This window comes from Spermophilus citellus (assembly GCF_964194105.1).
Source record: "Spermophilus citellus genome assembly, chromosome: 8".
In the NCBI taxonomy this organism is placed as follows: Eukaryota; Metazoa; Chordata; class Mammalia; order Rodentia; family Sciuridae; genus Spermophilus; species Spermophilus citellus.
In genome coordinates, this window is record NC_138189.1 from 31,955,824 (window position 1) to 31,979,484 (window position 23,661).

Below are 23,661 nucleotides of genomic sequence, written 5' to 3' on the forward strand. Positions count from 1 at the left end.
GAAAATGATCCCAACCAAGTATAAGGATGCTTGTGATTATTCCTTCTAGCAAGGAAAAAGAAAGCCATATATTTAGATTCAAATTTAAGTGATGTAAAGCTATTGCTATCAGCTGCAAAAACCTGGAAGAGGTCTACAAATCTCCTTTGGTACACTTTCTCTTGATAAACCTGATTTTCCTTATGCTCCAATATCTTCAGGTAGTAACTTGTTCAGATTATATTTATGGCTTTTCTCTTTCTCTTCCTCTTGGTGTGATGAGGGAGTAGAAGAGGGTGTTGAAGGTATATACAGGAAATAGGAGGGGGAAAGGCCAGAAAAACCTTACATATTGGCAGTACCACAATTTCCTACATCTGCTAAAACAATATTTGTCACTATATTCCAGGACACACACTATCTGGAAGTGTCAAAGAAGTTTCTGTAACAATGTTAACTTTAAAAATATAATAGTAGTTGGTTTTAGTGATACATACCTATAATCCCAGCTACATGGGAGGCTGAGGAAGGAGGATGGCAAGTTTGAGGCCAGTCTTGGCAACTTAACAAGACCCTGTTAAATCCCCAACACTGCAAAAATAAAATAATAAAAATACAAAACAAAACAACAGTGTGAGTATACATAATACATTATATATGCAAAATATATATTAGTTTAATGGTATGAATCTCATTTAATTTTTTAGTAATTTGAATCTCACTTATTTAATTAAAAATACATTATATATGTATAATGCATGTTGATTGTAGCAAATGTGTCTTTTTTTTATACCTTTATTTATTTATTTTTATGTGGTGGTGAGGATCGAACCCAGTGCCTCATACATGCTAGGTAAGTGCTCTACCACTGAGCCACAACCCTAACCTGTCTTTTTTTTTATTAATTTTTTAAAAATTGTAGATGGACACAATACCTTAATTTTATTTGTTTATTTTTTTTAATGTGGTATGGGAGATCAAACCCAGTGCCTCATGCATGCTAGGCAAGCGCTCTATCACTGAGCTACAGCCCCAGCCCCCTGTCTTTTATCTTAAGTATACTTTTTTTTGTTTTATTTGTAAGTCTTTAAGTTTTTATTTATTCAAAGTGCCATAATCTCGGTGTTTTTCCTTTAAGATGTGTGAAATCTATAACAAAAAAGCTTGAACGTTGTATCCTAACGTAATAGAAATACAACTAATGCTTAAAAGGATCATTTGAATTAACAAAGGCAATGATTGTAATCTTTGTTGAGTCTCTATCTTTCTTTTCATCCTCTACATCTCAGGAAAAACAATTAAAATGTAGATTGTGGTAATATTTCTGTTAAATTTTAGATGCATGAAAATACATGGATAATTTTCACATGGCAGCAGCGGGGTAAACCTATGTAAACCTTGTCTCAAAAACTCAAAAACCAAACTAGTAGTTTTGGATTTCCCCAAGGGCCACCCATTTGACATGTTATACAGGAAAGAACCATCGCGCATATAGGGCAGGAAAAATTAGTTTCTCTTCCAACAGGGGTTAGATGCCTGTGGTTTCAGTTTTAAAGCTAGATTGTGCAACTGTACTCAGGGGGCAGGAAAATAGTTTTCAGCTGAAGTTCATGTTTTTTTAATTTATTATTTATTTATTTTAACATGTGCCAGTCAATCTTATAGAAGTTATAGTACCTTAAAGCTCCATCTGACTTACTGTCCCTTTCTTTGGTGACTGAAATGATCATACTTTCACAATTTTTCTACATTCATTCATGCTATTTGGAGTTTACATGTTCGTGTTCCTTCCTTTGTAAATTGATAATGGTTGGTTTTATTTCTCAATGGGTATTTAGTTCATTTTATCATTTTTCTCACCAATTGTAATTATTTTTTGTCTTCTTTGCCAATTGTGAGAGTGCTTAAGGACTTTTATATACTGTATCATTGACACAGCAAATGACCAGGGCAAAATGCAGAATAAATAAGTTTAGTCTCCTCTAAGTCTTTAAGGTTGTATTAGAACCTTTAGATTGTTACCGAATTTTTCCTTTTCCTATAAAATATTGGCACAAGTACAATATATAAATAATATTATCAGTCAGTTGAGGAAAAGAGTCAAATGATCCCTTCTTCTCTCCACTCCATGTGCCCTGTCCTGAGTTATGATTTGGAATTATTTTAGGTGGCTTTAGAAAGCCTCTTCTCAGGGTTGGGGCTATGGCTCAGTTGGTAGAGTGCTTGCCTCACATGCACAGCCCTGGGTTCAACCTAAGCACTATACATACACAGGAAAAAAAAAAAAGGAGAAAGCCTCTTCTCAGAAAAATTATAAGTTGGGCAGTATAAATGATTCATCTTTAAATATTGATAGCCTTTGACCACTTCTAAGAATTATTCCTAAAAAACAATCAGAAATATTTTATTTTAAAAAATCAAAACTTCTCAATACATTTTTTTTAAATAATAGAGAAAACTAAAAAGAACCAAAAATATTCAGTAGAAAGATATGGCTAAATAATCTTTTATTTTATTAAACATTCATTATGATATTTTTTGAAAAATATTTAACAAGTGAAAAATTTTAGAATATGAAATTATATATTTTGTATATCTAAAAAGACCTATATGCATATTTTTACTCATGAATTCAGAATATGGAGATAAATAAACCAATATGTTAAAAATTATTGTCTAGTGTGTGATATGGATACACATGACTTTAAAATATTCTTCATTTTTTCCTGTCTTTTCTATGTTTAGCGTGTATTATTTTTATACAAAGAGACCAATGATTCTCAAGACACGTTGACACAAGCCTTTAATCTCAGAGACTAAGGAGGCTGTAGCAGGAGGGTCACAGCTTTGAGACCATACTGGGCAACTAGTGAGAATCTGACTCAAGATAAAAAAAAAAATTGAAAATTAAAAAAAGGCTGGGGCTGTAGCTCGGTGGTAGAATGTTTATTCAGCATGCCAAGGCTGTGGGCTTGATCCTCATATCATGAATAAAACAAAAACCAGAAAATTTAATGACCGTTATTAAAAGAAAGTCAGTATTTGGTGTTAGATTAACAATGAAATCAATAAAATGATTCTAACATGAGGATTGTTTTGATATGTTGAAGGAAACCTAATATTTTGAAAACCCAGTATATAACTATATTTTATCCTTTAAAATTGAGAGGATCTTTAGATTTAGGGGGGTTTCAGGTTTCTTAGTTCTCAAACCTTGATAAACACAGAAATTTTAATTTTTTGGTGCTTGGCTTCATGCATGCTAGGCCAGTGCTCTACTACTGAGCTACATCCCAAGCCCCAGAAACCACTTTTTTTTTTTAAATTTTTTTTTATTGATTATTTAAAGCATTACATAGTTCATGATATATCATCTTTCATACATTTGACTCAAATTGTGTTTTGAACTCCCATTTTCACCCCAAATACAGATTGCAGAATCACATCTGTTACATATTCACATTTTTACATAATGCCATATTAGTGACTGTTGTATTCTGCTACCTTTCCTATCCCCTACTATCCCCCCTCCCCTCCCCTCCCCTCCCATCTTCCCTCTCTACCTCCCCTGCTGTTGTTCAATTCTCTCCCTCTTTTTCCTTCCCCCTTGCCCCTCATAACCTCTTATAATTTTATGTATCATTGAAGGTCTCCTACCATTTCCATGTGCTTTCCCTTCTCTCCCCGTTTCTCTCCCCCCATTCGTCTTTGTTTACTGTAGTCTTTTCCTCATGCTCTTCCTTCCTGTTCTGTTCTTAGTTGCAGAAACCACTTTTAATGAGAGCTGTTGGAGTTATTAAATAAGTTTATGTGTGGTTTATGCTTTTAAAATATGATAGAATTAGCTTCATAGCTAGTTGTAGAATATAGGCAAAACATAAATAGATAAATATAGATATTTCTACATTTTTAATATGTAAAGAGATTCTCAAAGGGATCCTCTAAGAAGCACATTTTCTTTATGCATCTTAAATATTCAGTTTGGGAATAATTGTCTTTCAAATACTCTTTCAAAGACCTACTAGATGAATCATAAAAAAATATCCATTTCGGTATGAAGTAGGAAAATTACCTTGTATCTTTTCATGTCCATTTTCCTACACAGTGATATCAAATATCTAAAAGTTTGCTCACGTCAAATGCTAAATATTAATTAGAATATTATAAAATTCTTTGAAAAGTTGATTCATTTAGCAAAGGAGGGAGTTTCCATTTAAACATAAATCTCGTGTTTGACTTGTGCAGTATTCTCAATTGATGCTTTGGTTTAATAGTAATTCATAGTCACCTTGGAACAGCTATTATTTGAGAGACATACAGTGTATCAGTTAGCAATGCTTTTTGACTACAAGTTTTATAATACCTGACTCAATACCAGTAGCTTAAAACAACCAGGATTCATTCCTCCACGGGACAAGAGGTCCAGAGGCTGCGTTTCTGGCCTTGGTTTCAGGACTCCTTGAGACCGTTTCTGCCATTCCCTCATCTTTCCTCACGTCTGCAAGATTGAGCTCTGTATCTTGAGCATTTGCCTCCATTCTAGGGGTGTAGGACTGCATGGGGATGGAAAGGGGGGGTGAGTTGGCAGAGGCTGTCTCTTTTGCCAGGGAAAGAATTTCCCCAGAGTTCAAAGAATGTTCTCCAAATATCTCAGCTGCTGTGTCACTGGCCAGAATGGTGACAGAGCCTCTCTCAAATTCTAGGAAGAGGAGAACCAGGGAATGGGCTTGTTATAATTTCCTTAGACCATGTGTTCTTCATGGGGAGGTAGGTGAAGGACACAATGAGGGTGGGGGAAGTGGAGGGGTGAAATGGGCAGTGTTGTTGACATAATCCCTATCATCATCATCATCATCATCATCATCATCATCATCATTTTTTTGGGGGGTGTACCAGAGATGGAACCACTGAGCCACATCCCCAACCCTTTTTATTTTTATTTTTAGATTTTGAGACAGGGTCTTGCTAAGTTGCTGAGGTTGTCCTTGAACTTGGAATCCTGGATTATAGGCCTGCACCACCACGTCTGGCTCTCATCATTGTTTTTTGTAGGATGAGAAAGACAGAAAAAAAAAAAAACTTACCCTTCATACATATAAAGCACAGAAATACACAAAAGATGTATAGTATATCTATGGTGTTAAATTTCCATTAATTTAGGGAGACATAACGAAAAAAAAGAATGGTAAGAACTAACTTAGATCAAATATAACCCACTGTTCAAGGCTTTGCATTCTCTCTCTCTCTCTCTCTCTCTCTCTCTCTCTCTCTGTCTTTCTTTCAGTAATAAGGATTGAACCCAAGAGATTACCAGTCCTTTTTTATTTTGAGACAGGGTCTCTCTAAGGTGCCAAGACTGGCCTTGAACTTTCGATCCTTTTTCTTCAGTCTCCCACTTAGCTGGGATCATAGGCTGTACCACCTCCCTCAGTTTTGCATATTGTCTTACAAACAAAATTATATTCTATTTCTAATTTTTTAAAAAAAGAGGCTCAGATATTAAGCAGAAAACTAACAATTCTTGCCATGGATCATCTCATTAATTAATGGACAGGTGATACTACCTTCTCATTGTTGGCCACCTCATGGTTCTGCAAACTTCTTAAGAAGAGGAACTCTGTCTTCTCTGGACTTATTATAATTGTGTATTAGTTTCCCCAACCCTCGATAAGTGTGTTTTGTAGGTTGAATAGAACAAACAACATTTTATTGAACATACATTTTACAGCTTGACAAACCATCTCCTCATCTCAATCTACACATAGTCCCCTACCCGAAAGCCTTCGGCAGCTTCCAGTATCTGCAGACCCCAGGTCCAAGGCCCAACATCCCCGTCTCCTTTCCTACCATTTCCTCTGGAGGTGTCGGGTGTGGGCACATGGAGGGAAATACGTCTCTGCTCTAGTCCTCTGTGCTGTGCACTGGGGGGGGGGGGGTCCCTCTTCTTGCTGTCAAACTCCTTTTTCCCCCAGATTCTGTTTGGTGTCACTTCCTCTGTGGGGTTTTCTTAAGTGGTTCAACCACCTGGAATATTCCTGGCCTCTTCCCCAACCTTTTCGATTCCTCCCTTCACAGCCTGGCTGAAGTCCTCCTTCCTCCACGGGCTCTTTACAGGGGCCCCAGCCTGGGAGTATCCCTTTCCTCTTTAAATCCTATTCTGTTTCCAGTCTATTTTGTTTTTTGGGTGCACCTGATGAAGTAATTAGTGTACCCAATGTTGTCACTTGTCACTTCCCTGGTTTTAGCATTTGCATCTTGTCTCCAGAATAAATCCTAGGAAAGCTGAACTCTCCCACAATGCCCAGTGTGTATAGGAAGTAATTAATAAAAGCTGGTTAAATAATAGACAAAATGGAGAAATAGCAATAGAGAAATGAGAGCCAACAAGTTGTTGGAAATTCTCTTTTCTTTGCAGTTCTATAGCCCATGGTTTCTATGTTTTCACTCAATATACCCAACACCTCGGGAAGTCGTGTCACAGTGCCTTGACTTATCTGCCCGATGTTTTGGGGGCAAAGTCCTTTTGTTTCACGGAGTGTGCCTTAAAACAGTCCCTTGGAGAAAGGAGGTCTCCTAAGTGTTCTTGTTTGAAAGGCACAGTTGTATATCACTTAATGGCAGGGATAAGTTCTAAGAAGTGCATCACTTAGGTGATTTCGTTGCTGTGCAAACATCATTAGCTACCCTTTCACAGTGGGGACACCTGTGCCATCACCAGGAGATACAGTATTATGGAACCACTGTTGTATATGTGACCTGTCATTGACTGAAATATCACGATACAGTGCACAAATGTATTTCTATGGAAGGAATTACAATAAGAGTTATATTCACATTTCATAGCGTTGTTAACTGTAATTGTTTTATGGGCAATAAAGTTAAGACCCAGAGGAAGTGAGTAACTTGCTCCTGGTTATGAAGCCAATGACAGGGATAATAAATCTAAATAATAATAATAATAATAATAATAATAATAATAATGTATTTAATTTAAAAAGCTTTAATAAATATCCTGAGTAGAGTCAAGGGCTGCTGGATCTCACGAAAACACCAGGTGCCAGTTAAATTTTGAATTTCAGATAAACAACAAGTAAGTTTTTAGAATAAGTACGTTCCATGGCCATTAGTTAATGAAAAATAATACTTGTTTGGAGAATAAATTAGAAAAATGAATAGATGTATAGGGGCTACTGAATGTGCAATGATACTATTGGCAAGCTGTTTCAACAGGCATCGAGAACTCACCTTTAAATGGAAAAATTGCCACTTGGGGGAAGTGAAAAAAAATTTGAACACATCCAAAAGAAAAGCAAGAAGTGAAGTGGGTCCCTCCCTATGTGCCCATCGGCAATTGTCAAGATATCGCACATTTGCTTCACCTTTCTTTTGCCCCCTTGCTCAAGCAGTTTGAAACCCAGGCATCATGTCACCCACCTCTGTGTCCTTCACTCTGCATCTCTAAAGACAAGCATATTTTTCTTACACTACCCTGATGCCGCTAGCCTACCTAACAAAACCAGCAGTACTTCTCTGGAATCTTCTAATATCCACTCCAGAGTCATATTTCCGCGATTGTCTCAAAAATGCCTTTTTACAGTCTATTCAGTTTATCCAACATCCCTGCTGCCCAAAAGTCTATATAGATGGTACAAAGACCAAAGAAGTTTTGCAAAGACATTTTGCAAATGGCGGAGTCATAAATGCTTGTTCATGAAATCAACGGTTCTGAAAAGGAAAGAAAATATAGAGAAAAGGTTTTTATTTGATTTTTGGCCAGATTCCTTTTTCTGTGCCTATGCTGTTTCATTGGTAAAACGAGGACAATGATGCAATGATCCTTACTTCTGAGATTATGGTGGTCTCAGGAGAAATACCTTGGCTGAGTATCAGCATCGTCTCTCCCACCTGACTCTCCCTTCTGAGCCAACAGAACTTTGATGATCAAATGTGGGGACTCTGACCTCACCCCTCTAAGTGTGAGTAATCACACTTCCAGGGCTGTGGATTGGGAAAGCATGCAGTGAATAAACTGCCAAATACTTCCTGCACACCTTATGTTCAGTATCATGAAAACTCTCCCTTATCCATGGATTGGGCCCTGGACTCCAGAGTGGATTAGAATTCTTCAATTCTTGCCCTCTGTGTGATGCCTAGGGTGTTGCCCAGCACATCATCAGAGTGCAGAACATCTGAGTGAAGAATGAAGAATGAAGAATGAAGCCCATGGGTGATTCTATTGAGAGTTCAGATTAGTGGCATTTCAGATGATCAATCCACACGTGACTATTCTTATTCAGGAGGACCCCAGACTTAACTGGATAGCCCAGAGAATGGGATCAATACCCAATAAAATATGTCATCTGATGCCTCACTTTTGTATACAGGTGTTTTTTTTTTTTTTTTTTTTTTTTTTGTCGTTGTGTTTTTGTTTGATTGATTTTGAAACTAATTTATTCTTCAATCAAAAGTAGCTTTGAGGAAAGAAGGGGACTGGAAGCATATTCATGTAAATGTGGAAATGGTAAAACACAAACACAAACAAAACAAAGCCACAACAACAACAAAAACCCTGTGATCATCTAAGGATATTTGCATCTCAACAAATAGAGAGAGAGAGAGAGAGAGAGAGAGAGAGAGAGCGCTGTACAGTAATAGAAAGCATATTTGGTAGGGAGGGGCCTTCTTATTGCCCTTGATGTTGCTCCAGGCAGGCATGTACCTTCTGGTAAGGCTGCCCCTGCCACACTCGTACAGTGCCCACTGGCTCAAAACCCTGAGAACGAGACTTTCTTGAGCTTTAGCCATGGGGTGGCAGCTACTGCTGCTAGAATGGGGGCTACTTCCTCTGCCCTCTGTCCTTGGTAGCATCTCCCATACTGGGCCTCTTAACAATCCCAGACCAAGAAGCCTGCTGTGGGGATCTTATCAAGGGTTTCTGACTATCTTCAAAACAAGCGGTCAGGAACACTGCTCAAACAGCAGTGATGACTCAGATGAAAAGACACTGGAATTCAGCCAGGAGCAGCTCATGAAAAGGAGAAGAGATAACAGACTTTTCATATGATGCAGAACAGAAGCCCTCAGGAAACCATGCACAGCCTGGTGGTGCACACCTTTAATCCCAGAGACTTGGGATGCAGAGACAGGAGGATCAGGGGCTTGAGGTTGGCCTTAGCAACTGAGCAAGACCCCATCTCAAAATAAACTATTAAAATGAACTAGGTGATGAACTAGTGATGAAACTACTGAGTTCAATCCTTAGTAACCAAGGTGGGGGGAGAGTTTGTGGGAAGAAATCATGTGCACAATGTATGAAGAGGATGGGGTGCAGTTTACCTACATATTTGACCCCATGAAGTTTCACTGGACCTTGTTTTCTTGTTTTAGAAAAATACTAAAAGTGTGTCTCTTTTAATTTCTGATTTCACTCCTTCTCACTCTCTTTCTGTCTCTTACACACACACACACACACACACACACACACACACACACACACCATGGACCAGGTTAGTAAAGCTCCTTGGGAAATGGACCACAGTAGAAAATCTGTGAGATTTTCAAATATAATATTACTGGGTAAGGGGCTGGGGATGTGGCTCAAGCGGTAGCAAACTTGCCTGGCATGCGAGAGGCGCTGGGTTTGATCCTCAGCACCACATACAAATGAGATAAAGATGTTGTGTCCACCGAAAACTAAAAAATAAATATTAAAAAATTTCTCTCTCTCTCTCTTTAAAAAAATATTACTGGGTAAGATTTATTAATACAAAACATAACAAAAATTCTCTAAAGTAAATAAACCCTTGTTGGGATCTGATTGAGGGAACAATAAGATGTCGGGCATAGTTCCAAAGAATCACACCGATCAGAGAGGTGGCAGGAATTCAGATGGTACCTGGGAAGAACAATTGCTTTCAGCTCTGTAAGGTTGGAACAACTGCCCTCTACAACTGCCTCTACACCTCTCTGTTGTAATGTCCCTTCCTCTAGTTCCTTTGTTTTAAAAGGCAAATGCACAACGTGGGATAATGTGGAAGGTTGGTTGGTATGATGCAAGTTCTTTAATTTCATTGGATGTTTGGACAGTGGGCTGTGGTATATGTGGCACTTAATAGTCTGTTTTCTGGTGCTATAACAAAATACCTGAGGCTATATATTTTATAAAAATGGAAACCCTAGGGGCACGCTACCAATCAGCTCTGTCCCCAGTTTTGTTTTGTTCTGTTAGATTTTGAGACAAGGTCTTGCAAAATTGCTGAGGCTGGCCTCCAACTTGCTGTGATCCTCTTGCTTCAGTCTCCCCAGTGGCTGGGATTACAGGAGTGCACCACTGGTCCCAAAAAATCCCCTTCTACTTTGGTCACTCCTACTTTAGCTGGTGACCTATAGTTACCTTAGGATGATAAAAAAAAATTGTGGCTGTGTGCATTCCACTATGCCCTTGTAAAGTTATTTGCGTGGATTTCCCAAGGCCTAGGATGGAAGTATTTTTCCTCAGAGAGGATTAGGAAACTGTGGGGTAACAAACGGCATGGAGCACCATCTTTCAAGTACACCTTTGCTTCCTCTCTGCTGCGGTTCCTCAGGGTGGAGGAGGGACAGGTTTACTCTGGTTCATGTTCCCAGGTTTGTGCCCTTGGAGGTTCCAGCTGAAAAGAAAAGTTCAAGTTCGGGTGAGGGGCATTTGTTTCTCTACCTCAGGAGGCTCTGCCCCTTGACTTCATCACCCCTGCCCCAAGAGGCCATTAGCACGGCGGTCACTTTTCATCTGTTTCTTCCATCTTACAAATGTCACTTGCCTGAATGCTCCTCTTAGTGTGACAGCTCCTTGCTATGTTTTCAGTTTTTTTGATACTCTTGAGAAGATGGTTCTTATGTTTCCAACAGCATTTTTAGGTTTTCATTTTCTTCAGAAAGAAGAGTGGGGAAAAATGTGTGTGTGTATCTCTCAAACTTGCCTTCGCTGGGTACCGCAGTTTCCTTGCTAGTCTGAGCTGGTCACTTTGAGTCTTACCTAATAAAAACTTTAAGAAGTTCTTTAAACCTGATTCTGTATAAATTTAGTTAGAGTCATCTTTTCTTAGCTAGATGATAGGCTAGTTTATTGCTACCAAAATGGCCCTGGAATCAAATAGTTCTGTTATTTCTTACTAAATCAGAAAGAAAATGTCCATGAGCCATGTTGGTGGGATTTTTAAAGATTGATGAGATGGATTGTTTCAAGTTTCTTCAGTAAAGTTTTTATTTACTCCAAATATAGGTAAATATTAAACATGCAGTGGAAATAAGGCATGAAAGTGCCTTACTTGACTAAATGACGACTACACCAAGGGCCACAACTCAGCAGAATGCTGCCTTATGAAACCATGACTCATTGCTCCCATTGCTTCCTCTCATCAGGAGAGCTCAGAAGATGACGATCACCTCCTTGTGTTCTTCCTCCATCAACAAATGAGAACCTGTATGTACCACTATAATGCACCAGTGAAAAATATGGAAAAAACAACCAAAACAACAAAACAAAACAAATGAGAACCAGATTAGCCTACTCCAGGAATTATTTGTCTGCTTGCCTAGCTAAATTATTATTTTGGAGAGGCCAATGTACAAAATACAAAAGAGAAAATGAACCAACCAACCAACCAAAGACTAGAAACACAAGACCTTCCCACACAAAGCCGAGTGCTTGGGGAAGAGGTTCACTTTTCTGGGTCTTGGCTTTCTCAACTGGAGACATTGTGAACTGCATCCCCTCTCTCCCTCCCCAGCACATGCACACACCAGTGGTGGAAAACAGGATCATTTTAGGGCAAACAGTTAAGAAAATTTTAAATATTTATGTATTTCTTTTAATGTTTTTTAGGAAAAATATAATTGATAATCAAGTATAGGATTTCATACATTTGATTGCTTAGGACAGGCCGCGTGAACTCACTGAGAGTTGATTTTTTAAAAATATCAAGTGTATAACAGTTCAGGCAGTACAGAGGCAGGACGAAAATGACCAGTATGGTAGCTAAATGACGGAACTTTGGAGGCAGAAATAAATGATCCTTAAGATTGTAACCAACATGCCCACCTGGTACCCAGTGACCAGATGCTGACCATGGGATCCATCCCCATCACATAAGAAACTTTTTTCCTAGGATCTTAGTACCCCCAAGAATTTGTTTTTTTTTTTGGGGGGGTGGGGGGCATTCTGAGCAGGATGATCTGAGCACAGTCCAAATCACTGGAATATTCCAAGGTCATTTTTATTTATTTATTTATTTATTTTTCCTGTTTTTAATTTATTATTGGAATGGAGATTAAAATAGGGTGCTTTACCACTGAGCCACATCCCCAACCCTTTTAAATTTTTAGTTTAATTTTATTTTTATTTATTTAAATATATATATATATATATATATATATATATATATATATATATATATATATATAGTTGTAGATGGACATAATACCTTTATTTTATTTTTAAATGGTGCTGAGGTGAGCACTCTACCACTGAGCTACAACCCCAGCCCTTTATTTTTTATTTTGAGACAGGGTCTCATTAAGCTGCTTAGGGCCTTACTAAGTTGTGGAGGCTGGCCTCAAACTTGAGATCCTCATGCTTCAGCCTCCTGAATTGCTAAGTTTTTTGTTTTGTTTTGTTAATTTAAGTGGAGTCTGAAAGAACCCTGCTGGGAGGAGTTCCAGACTGAATATGAGGGAAAACTTACAAACCTAGTGAGACCAACCTGCTATGACAAAGGGGATAATTATAGTGCGAGAGTTGGGGAGTGGGTGGGGGCCTGGAGAGCACTGGACTTGTTCATCTCCTTTACCACACTGTCTTGAAAGTGACCATCCAGTGATACTAGCAAATGTTACTTCTTCTCAGGAAGAAACTACAGGATGTATTTACGTTTTATTTTACAAAGGAATACAAAATTCTTTTGTTTTTAACCACTCTTTATTTATTTATTTTTAGTAGAAGTAGTATACATTTATGAAGAAAATTCTGATAAGCATAAAAAATTATAATCATACCAGGATGAGAGTTGTCAACATCTTGGTATACAAATCCTTACTTTTTTCCTCTCTCTACTTATTTTTAATTTAAAAAAAAATTCTGGATCACATGTCTAGTATTGCATACACACCAAAAAAAAAAAAAAAGCAAAAAAAAAAAAACCAACAAAACGAGGATCATGCAGCACATGCTGTTTTAAATTTGCTTTTTGTTGTAACTATATACTTTTCTCTACATCATTAAATACTTTTCTACAATGTAGAAAAAGCAGTGTTAACTGGTAGTTACTGGAAGGCCTCATGCAAGAGGCGGTATTTGGGACGGGCTCTTGGTCAGGTGGCAAGAGCAGGGAAAGTCACTTCAGGAGATGAGAGCAGCAGATTAAGGTCTTCGAGGCGGGGTGGGGGGTCGCATTTTTGGTGTTAGCAGGGACAGGGCAGAGGAGAAGGACAGCTAGATGGAAGTTAGTTCATACTTAATGTGGCATAAAGGGCCCTTTTCAAATTGGCCCCAATGTCCCTTTCTAATGTCACCCCCACCTGTGCTTCAGTTGCAAGAGCCGACTCTCTACCCCAATACACTGAGGTTTCCTGCGCCACATCTGGCCACAGCCACTTCCTCTGCCTGGATGTGGCCCACCCTCTAACTTATTCTCTCCTCCAAGGCCTAGTTCAAAGGTCACTGCTCTCTGCCCCTCCACCCCCTCGGGCTCAGCAGTGTTCAGCCCTCGGTCCTCAGTGTCCTCTTGGCATTTTGCATTCACCTCTATTGGAGCACTGTCCACTCACATTTTAATTTTTTGTGGGATGAAGCTGAAAAGGAGCTCATTTATATGCAGAAGCTGCTTCTCCTCTTGTTTAAGATTGTTTTTCCTCTAAGGTTCCGACTATCTGGGACCCTATTATGATGAAGTAAAGCCTTTGTGTGGCCATTGTGTTCCTTCTCCCCACAAGTAATCAGAAGAAATCACTTCTGTAGAGAGAGAGGAGGGAAAAAGAAAGTGAGGGTCAGAGACATTATTAACCAAATTAAAAAAAAAAATTTGTTTCAAACCTCTAGGCCCAGTCTAAACTCTATTAACATTTTCTTTATTATCTTCTGTCCCTATCCTCTTTAAAAGTAGACCTAGTTTAAAGCCAATTGAAGGCAGTTATTCTTTTTTTTTCCCCCCAGACTTCTATGAATTGGTAATTTAATGTTAATGGAACATTATATATGCATAAGCAATGAATTAAATCATTAAAAAAGAATGTTACTCTGGAGTATCCGGGTAGTTTCAGGAACATTGTGAATTTGTTTCTATTAGTTTCTTGATCTTTCTGATCAAGAACTTAATCAGAAACTGAGTATCTAGGGAAGTATTTCATCTCAGAGCTGCATTTTATATTCTGTCATATAATCTCTATAGAAAGTACATATGTCTGTATTCCAGACGTGTATTTAAAAAGTCTTTGAAAATTTGTGCAAACTTTGTGTTCTTAGTTTATTCCTCTTTGTTCCTTTTTCCCCTTAGATGACTCAGGGAGTAGCCACTGTGTTCCTTTGTGCTTTCCTCTGTGGAGGGGCTTGGGTAAGGGGAGCTGAGAATCCCCGGGGAGCCTGGGGTTGCCCATCACTGTGCTGACACTTTTTCTTTGCCTGGACTAATGCCCTTTTGGGCAAGAGGAGATGGCACTCACTAAGGGCACCAGATTAGCTTTGTACATTTATGTTTCTATGTAAATGGGGTCCTTTTCTAAACCATTCAATTACTCGCTTTTTTCGATTACTAATATATCATACCCTTCCTGGGTAATACATATGGGCTGACCTAATTATTTTTAGTGCTGTATCAGGTTCCACGTATGGATATGGCATAATTAATTTGACCACTGCCTCTTAATGGATCATTTAGTTATTTCTAGGTGTTGTTGTTGTTGTTGTTGTTGTTGTTGTTGTTGTTCTTCTTCTTCTTCTTCTTCTTCTTCTTCTTCTTCTTCTTCTTCTTCTTCTTCTTCTTTCTGTAAGGAATATTGCAACAATGAAAATTCTTGTGCATCTTGACTACATGCATGGGTACATCAGGACAGTGTGTTCAATGAATTTGAATTGGTGGATTAAGTAGTATACGCTAGGTTGGGCACAGTGGCACATGCTTGTAATCCCAGCGGCTGGGGTGGAGGGCAAAACAGGAGTATCACGAGTTCAAAACCAGCATCAGCAATGGCGAGGCACTAAGCAACTCAGTGAGACCCTGTCTCTAAATAAAATACAAAATAGGGCTGGGCATGTGGCTCAGTGGTTGAGTGCTTATCTAGGAAGTGCAAGGCCTTGGGTTTAATTCCCAGCACTGAAAAAAAAAAGTGTATGTAGTTAGAATTTCAGTAGATATGGGCAAGGATATAAAGGATGGGGTGATGCAAAGCAATAAGGGGATTTATCATTTGTAGAGAATTTAAATACAATAATACAATCAATATAGGCCTACCTTTTATTATTACCATGCACTGGCAGTGATAAAATTGGAGTAAGTTCTTAATTGTGTGTACAGATTCTTATAGAGCTTTGGGAGCAAATTATACCTCCAACCTTACACATTTCTGAGTTTGCATAGTAGGTTAGAAAGTTAATAATGATAGCCCAATGACCATAGAGACCATGAAACAGAACTCCAATTACTTTAATCCTATTATTCTGTGTGACCTTTTGGAGTTTGAATGAATGAATGAATGAATGAATGAATGAATTTTTATAGTACTGGGGATTGAGGACACTCACTCTACTGAGCTACATCTTCAGTCCTTTTTATGTTTTTTTTTTTTGTTGTTGTTTGTTTGTTTTTTTACATCAGGATCTTGCCAAGTTGCTGAGGCTGACTTTGAACTTGTGATCCTCCTACCTCAGCTTCCAAAGTCACTGGGATTATATATGTGTGCCACCATACCTGGCTCTGTATTTAAATTTAAAACAGTGAAGCAGAGTAAAAAGTCCAAGAGTAAAAAGTCCAAGAAGCAAACTTTGGATCATCTATGAAATATTTTGTTGAATACGAATAACACTTTTAAAATTGAAATGTATTTTTCTAGGGAATTGTAACATGTCTGTTTTAAAAGCTAAAGATTGAGTCAAAGAAATAATGATTGCTACTGAAAATAATTTGTTCATATAAGAAGGGAGGTTTAAAAATGATCAACTCCAGGTGTCAAATATATATCATTGGATTCTGTCCAGTTGCCCTTTACAAAGATGGCGGTCTTTTGTGCATTGACTGACAGTATGTGAAATATTGAAGGAAGAAATCTTCCACACTCTTAGAAATCAGGCCTTGTTCTAATCAGGCCTTGAAAGAAATTGCCCAACAGATGGGAAATGTCTTTTCAGTTCTGCCTTCTCACTGCTGCCTGAATTTTAGGATCACTTAGTTTCATCAGGGTTGCAAGGGTAGTCCCATTTCCCCCCAGGGAGGACGGGAGCAGGGAGTTGGGTAGTAGAGACAGGCAATGGGCTCCCAGGTGTCCTCCAGAGTTTCAACCGCACCCTCCTCACTAGCTGGTCATCTTGGCTAAGTTACTTTGTCTCTCTATACCTAATTTTCCCCAGTTGTAGAATAAGACAAAAATGGTACTGACTATATAGTGTTGTGGTCATAATAAATAAGACAATTTTCATAAAGCACTTAAAACAAGGTCTGGCACACGTGTTTATTATTTTCCTTATTTACCAAGGGTTAGGCAGTCCTCGAGGTGTAGGAGACAAGTCTTTCCAAATTGCTTACGGACTATGCACCTTATGCACATTTTGCGTTTCCAGTTATACCACTTGCTCAAGATGATATTGTTAATCAGCGAGGGAGATGAGACTCAAACCGAGAATTCCAACTCCACACCTGGACTCTTTGCAAATCGACAGTCTTACATATTGAAACTAAATCACCTCACTCCTGTCAATCCATCAAGCTAAATATCCAGAATGAAATCAACTTGATTTTTTTTTTTTTAAGCATTTACCCAACTTGTAAGCTAAGGGCTTATCTTAATTCTAAGAGAATGTTGGACAGCTTCATGATTGACCCTAAAGAGAGATGACATATCTGGAAGAAGTCAATGAGAAAGGGAACAGCTGTTTGAAGAGCATTTTTATATTAAAACTGGGAACTACTTTTGAATAAAAAGCCACCAGCTCACACAATAGCCTCTTTCTCTGGGAAAAAGGCAAAACCAGTTGCTACGGTGTGAATCATTTGGAATATCTGGGAAGCTAGCTATAAGGGCCCTGTGCTTCAAATAGTAAAGCAATAAAGTGTATGATAGAAAATGTAGACTTGAGATGTATTTGAAAAAGTACTGTTGGGTTGGGGCTGGGGCTCAGTGGTAGAGCCCCTGCCTAGCACGTGTGAGGCTCTGGGTTTGATCCTTAGCATCACATAAAATAAAAATAAGTTTAAAAAAAGGTATTTTGTCCATCTATAACTTAAAAAAAAATTACTGTGTAGAGAGTAAGAGGACTGCTGACTCAGCTGGTTGCATTTCTGGGCCTCCAGATGCTAAACCTCTAGTCTTTGGTTCCTTCCTGGAGGAGTTGAGTGGGTTGAATGAGATGACCTTTGGGGCATCTCACCTTGCCGTTTCTTTCCACAGCTGCGGACATGCTACTGTAAAGACGATTGAGGGCTTGCTCAGTGACGGGGGAGTGCCCGGAATTAGGGGAATTCCCATAACACATGGGCACAGTGTACATGTTAAAAAAGAAATTATAGCACATTTAACCCCAAAAGGGATTCATTCATATCTTTAACCTCTAAAAGATCTTAGAGTCATTAAGAAATGATGACTACCTTGTTAGTAAAGTAGGTAAAAAATATGATTTACAAAAATAAAAACAAATACGGGTTGTCAAAAAACAGATTGAGCCTGACGTGAATGCCTGTAATCCCAGTGACTCGGGAGGCTGATGCAGGAGGGTGGCAAGTTCGAGCAATTTAGTGAGGCCCTAAGGAACTTTGAGAACCTGTCTCAAAATTAAAAAAAAAAATGGGCTGGGGATGTGGCTCAGTGGTAACGCACCCCTGGGTTCAATTCCCAGTACCACAAACAACAATAACAATAAAAGCAGATGGAATTTTAATGTACATCAATTGTAAATATTCACCCCCACTGGGGATGAGGTATGTGGAGCCCCTGCAATATGATGGTTTTCTTAGTCATAGAAGGTTCTTTAGAGCTGGGACTTGGTAGAGATCTATCCAGATTTCTTATTAAGATTAGACAAGGACTAATCTTAAGCTACCTTAAATTCAAGAGGAAAACATTAAATCCTAAAGCAGAAATCCCCATGGCCCCCTCACATTTTCAGACAATTAAGACCCTTAGGGCAGACGGTCTCCTTTACTCCCTGGGTTACTTTAATTTGTCATCTGGTTTTGAGTGATTAATACATTTTCACTCTTGAGTTTCTTCTCTTTTAAAGTTATTTTCACTATGGCTTTTTGCTCTTTTGCAAACAGCCAATTCTGCAGAATTAGGGCAGAAAAGCCAAAGGGAGTTAGTGAACAGTTAGGAAGTTAGGAGTTTGGGTAATTGCAAAGTAACTTTCAGAGCGTCTTTGGCTAGAATGCATTCTGGGGTTAGTCCTTCCTCCCTGAGAATAAATGTGATTTCTTATTGAAATGCAAGTAGGGTATACTTGAAGCATCAGGCTTTCTTTTATGATTCTTAACCGTGGCTGTGTCTTGTCCTCCATAGCCTTCCCCCAGGAGGCAGGCTCTCAGACGTGCACTGGCAATTCTTTTGTCACTTGTCATTCAATCTTAAGGACATTCCTTCAAATACTTGAAGAAGTCACTGTGGCATAAAATCTACTTTTCCCTTTGCTAACACTTGTCTGCATTTTCTCTGCAACTCGAGAGTGAGAATAAAACTCCAACGTGGACAAAATGTTATAGAAAATAAAAGTCCCCCACCCCTTTCACATGAGAAGTGTTGAACATACGCAAAAACAGAGACCAGACTAACATGCTCCTGGGTGCCCATCACTCAAATTCAATAGTGCTCCACACTTTCCCAATCTTATTCATCTTTTATCCTTACTGCTGTGGTTTTCTCTAATAATATCAAACACATCCCAGACATCATATTCATTTCACTTATAAATACATCAACATTACAGTCAGATTAAGATTAAAGAAAAGTCTTGTGGGTTGAACCCAGGCCCACTTCACCACCGAGCCACATCCCCAGTCTTTTTTTATTTTTTATTTCGAGACAGGGTCTCACAAAGTTGTGAAGGTTTCACTAAATTGCTGAGGCTGGCCTGGAACTTGTGATCTTTCTGCCTCAGGCCTCCCAAGCAGCTGGGATTTCTTAGATAATGTTTTATCATTATAAAGAACATAGAAAAGAACACTTTCTTGCTCAGCGTTTCATGTCAACATTTGTAGATGGGCGAGACTCCTTTCTGTCACTTGTCTTGCCTTCCCACTTGTTGAGTTAGGGATAACCTTGCCATCAGGCAGCAGCCCCCTGGCCCACCAGCAGGCATTGATCTAAGAGACAGTAAACTATTTTTTCTGTTAAGCTGCTTAAGGTATTTTGAATCGCTTCCCTTTCTCTCAAGAAAATAAATGAAAACCAAGCACCCAGACCCCTTGGTGGTACAAGGGCTCCCTGTGGGTTCACCCATTCCAGGCAAGGCCTGATGCAGCTTTAGTGGCCCTGCTCAGCTGTGGTGAGCCACCGATGAAGGGCACAGGGTGGAGCTGAGTTGCTGAACAGCATGCTGACTGCCTGGTCACCTAAGATGATTAGATTCCTTGCAGAATCAATTTCCTTAATGAATGAATTGGCTACTGTCAGTGTGGGTCCTTTGTTCAAAGCTCTTTGAAGAAGGTGCCATTTAGATGTATTCTCTGTAATTGACAGGCCATCCCTGGTTAATGGCTGCTGTGGGTTCATGTTTTTTGAAAAGGATACCCGAGGGGCCTGGAGATGTGGCTCGGTGGTAGAGCTCTTATCTGGCATGCATTAGGCCCTGAGTTCATTACTTAGAGCTGAAAAAACAAACAAACAAAAAACCCAAAAAACAAAAATAACCCCACCGCCATGGATGACCAGTTACCCTAAAGCCTGCAATAATGGTAGCAATAATCATACTTTCACTTTAAACCATGATATATTATGCTCTATAATTCTCCTAAAACAAACTCCCTGTGTAGAGTAGGGCAGATCTTATTCCAGTTTTACAAGTGAGAATTAAACAGGAGAAAACCAACCGTTTCAGCAGAGTGTGATGTTTTTGATGCTTTTTTAAAAAATGAGGTACTGGGGTTGAACCTAGGACTTCACACATACTCGGCAAGTGATCTGTCCCTGAACTACATCCCCAGCCCAAGTGCGATGATTTTGATGCCAAGACACACAGGGAATTATGGGGACACAGTGGGGGCATCTGGCGTAGTGGAGGATGGTAGAGGAAGACTTTGGAGAAGGGGTGGAAGTTGGGGGTGAACTGGGTGCAGGGGTTTTCTGGTGAATAGCACAGAGTGGCTGTGGGGAAGGGTGGTGTCTGTCAGCACGGGATGACAACTGAGGCTAAAGTGAGGCCAGGGTTTCCTCCTGGACAGTTCTCAGAGGAAGTGGACTGGGACCCCTCATTCCCTAAGCCCTTCCTCTGGCCTGTCTTTGTCCCTTTGCCAGAGTGGACAGAGGGCCCTGTGCCTTGGTTTGGCGATGGAAAGCCTCCCTTCCGTGTCTGTCTGAACCATCTAGCCTGAAGAAGGTGTCCTTTCTGTGAAAATGGTGGAAAAAGGAGAAACGGCAAGAAGAATCCAGTCCTTAGGGCTCAGAGGTGCTTGGGTCCAAGGTTCGTTAATTCCAGTCTGACTGGAGCCCTGGGAGGAACAGCCTAAAGGGCCACTCTGTGTACTACTCTAATGCTATCTGACACCCAATAAGTGCCATGTGGAGAGAGGTACGGCTAGACTCTGCCAGGCCACTGCTTGTGAGACACCACCAGAAACCACTCACTGAAGGCAGAATTGCTCCCTTGAGGAGAGAGTTCACTTCGATCCAGCCCCTTGACCTCACACTGATGGTGTGGTCTGCAGTGGCTCACCCGAGGGTACTCATGACCCTCTGAAGAGCAGATTCCAAGCCTCTGTAGGGTGTTGAGTGTGAGCTGCAACGTCCTCCTCCACCCCCAGCTCCGTGTTTGGCCATCTGCTGAAGGCTGTGCTGGTCATCAAGGTTTAGCATTCATCTTACTGCAACCAATAACACAGTGGGCTTAAGTTCTCATGGTCACTGTGGCAGGCTTCTGTGGCTTCAGTCTTAATAGAACCTCCAAGAAAGCTAATGTCATCTAAAGGACTTAACAGTGTGGGAAACTGAGGCCTTCAAAACTGACTCGGTGTGCCACTCGGTGTCACTAGGCTAATGTGGGAAGGCCCTTTGACTGAACAGAGCCCTTTTTTCGTTTGGTGCTTTGGAGCTCTCCGGGTGGCAAAGCTCTGACAGGAATCTCTTGGTTCCCATAGTATTTGCTATAAGAAGAAACTTCTCTCTCTTTTGTAGTCAGGTCTGGGAAGAAGGTACACCCAGCACCCTTTGCTGGAGAAGCATTTCTAGTGCCGCTTCAAGTTTCACATTTTAATTAGTAATTGTTTACATTTAGTAATCATTATTTAACAATGTTACTAATAATGACACTTAGTGTTTGCTATGTGTTTACTATGTACACACAGGTGTTTGCATGATATGCTGCACTAAGATTTTATTATACCTTTAGGCATGCTGAATACTGATAACCCTGTGATGTGGATACTTCTGCACTGCTTTTGCAGAAGAGGAAACCGAGGCTAGGAAAACTCTTCTGAGGTTGCCACACACGTGGCAGCTCAAGTTCAATTCCAAGGCTACCTGACTTTTAAGCCCCTGTAATTAATATTATGCCTCCTTAACATCCTTTCACAGGTAGTCACTCAGGAAATCTGGCTTTAGCTTAATTAACCTATTAAGAAGATTTTATTTAAATAACCAGAAGTTTGACACATGCACGTTTAAAAAAAAAATTCCAGTCTGCTGCATTGGGGTCAAAGGAAAATTTAAAGTGTGCCCCCCTCCCCCCTTTCAGTGCTGGTCACAGAACCAAGGGCCTCACACATGCTAGGCAAGCACTGTACCACTGAGCCACATCTGCAGCCCCTAAAGATGTCTTAAGACGTCTGGCTCTGGACTAAGTCACATGTGTATATTTAAGTTGTTCTGAGGTCTAAGAAGCTAACGTCTTAAAAGTCACCATTTCTCAAAAGTCTGGTGACAAATTGGTATTCAGGACCACTGTGCATGAAAGCCACCCATGAATGTCTTCAGAAAGGGCCCAGCTGAACATGTGGTATCCCAGCTCCTATACTGTGGCCATTCAAGAGTTGACATTTCAAACGAATAGTTCAAAAAAAAAAAAAAAAACATGAATTCACATGTACTATGTATTTGACTAACTCACTTGAAAATTCTATTATGTATAATTAAACAGAAACTGAATTGACAAGGATAAAAGTATCTTGGAAGGGAACTTCAGGGTTTCAAGGAGTGATTTTTGAATATTGTCTGGCTGTGAAGATGACTGATGGGGAGGGTTGTAAGACCAGACTGCAACAACAACCTTATCTCTCTGAATTTTGATCTGTGAGACCTTTCCTTTGTCTGAAATGTTGGTCTGGCCTTGTGATAATGTGCCTGGCAGATGGGACACTGTCTCCAAGACTGAGCTCATTGCTAGGAGCTCTCTCACCTGCAAGCAAATGAGAGTTTATTTGACCCTTTCATAAAATTCAGATTGTGTCCTTCACTTTCGCAGCCGTGTTTGACAGGCATTAAATAAGGTAGTTTTGTTTAACCAGGGAATTCCTAATGGCCGTCAAAAAAGATTGGAGTGGGGGAGGAGGGGGAAAGGTCTGTAGAAATCTGAAAACATGAGAATGTTCAAGAAAGAACTAATTTAATTCTCACAACATCTCTGAGAAATGGTTCCTAAATTTATCACATTCTTACAGACAGGTAAACTGAGGCTCAGAGTCCAGGCAACATGCTAAAAAAAGCCATGTCCTTGTCGAGATAATGGAGCCTGATTTCTGGTGCAGAAAACTCCAGCGACATTTTATTCCATCTGTAGCCAGTTTTGGGCAAAGTCTCAAGGGGAAAACTACAGCAAATTGTTAGATTTCTAGTGATTTTTTTTTTGGGGGGGAGGATACTGGGGATTGAATCCAAGAGCACTTAACTACTGAACCACATCCTCACCCCCGACCCTTTTTTGGGGGTGGAGGTGGGAGGACAGGGTCTTGCTAAGTTGCTTAGGCCTCACTAAATTGCTGAGGCTGGCTTTGAACTTGCAATACTCCTGCCTCAGCCTCCGGAACCCTGGGATTACAGGTGTACGCCACCACACCCGGCTTCTAGTGATTTATTTTTTCTTGCCTCAACTCAAACTCCCACCTAGCCAAGGACTGGATGATTAACCAATGAAGCAAATGCACTTAGCGTCCATTGCTCATCACAGTTCTCTTTCTTGCAGTTCCCAAAGGGTCTGGAATCCACCAGAAACCGAAGCCGGGAAGAGCGTGCTTGCCTTGGTCACTGTGCGGAGCAGCCACCTGCTTGGGAGCGCGGCATTCACACACCAGGTTGCTACTG

At 39.9% G+C, this 23,661-nt stretch overlaps 1 protein-coding gene across 3 annotated transcripts in view; it reads left to right on the forward strand.

Moving 5' to 3' along the window:
• The window catches only part of RHOH (ras homolog family member H), a 40,603-nt gene that overhangs the window by 14,487 nt on the left and 2,455 nt on the right, over positions 1–23,661 (forward strand). Inside the window, exons 2-3 of one of the 3 annotated variants that reach the window (XM_081304804.1) lie at positions 11,240–11,440; positions 23,543–23,651. The exons of 1 other annotated variant lie outside the window; for it this stretch is intronic. The gene's annotated coding sequence lies outside the window, so the exon portion shown is untranslated. The remainder of the gene's footprint in view (positions 1–11,239; positions 11,441–23,542; positions 23,652–23,661) is intronic. One more of the 3 variants, XM_081304803.1, reaches the window with a different exon arrangement.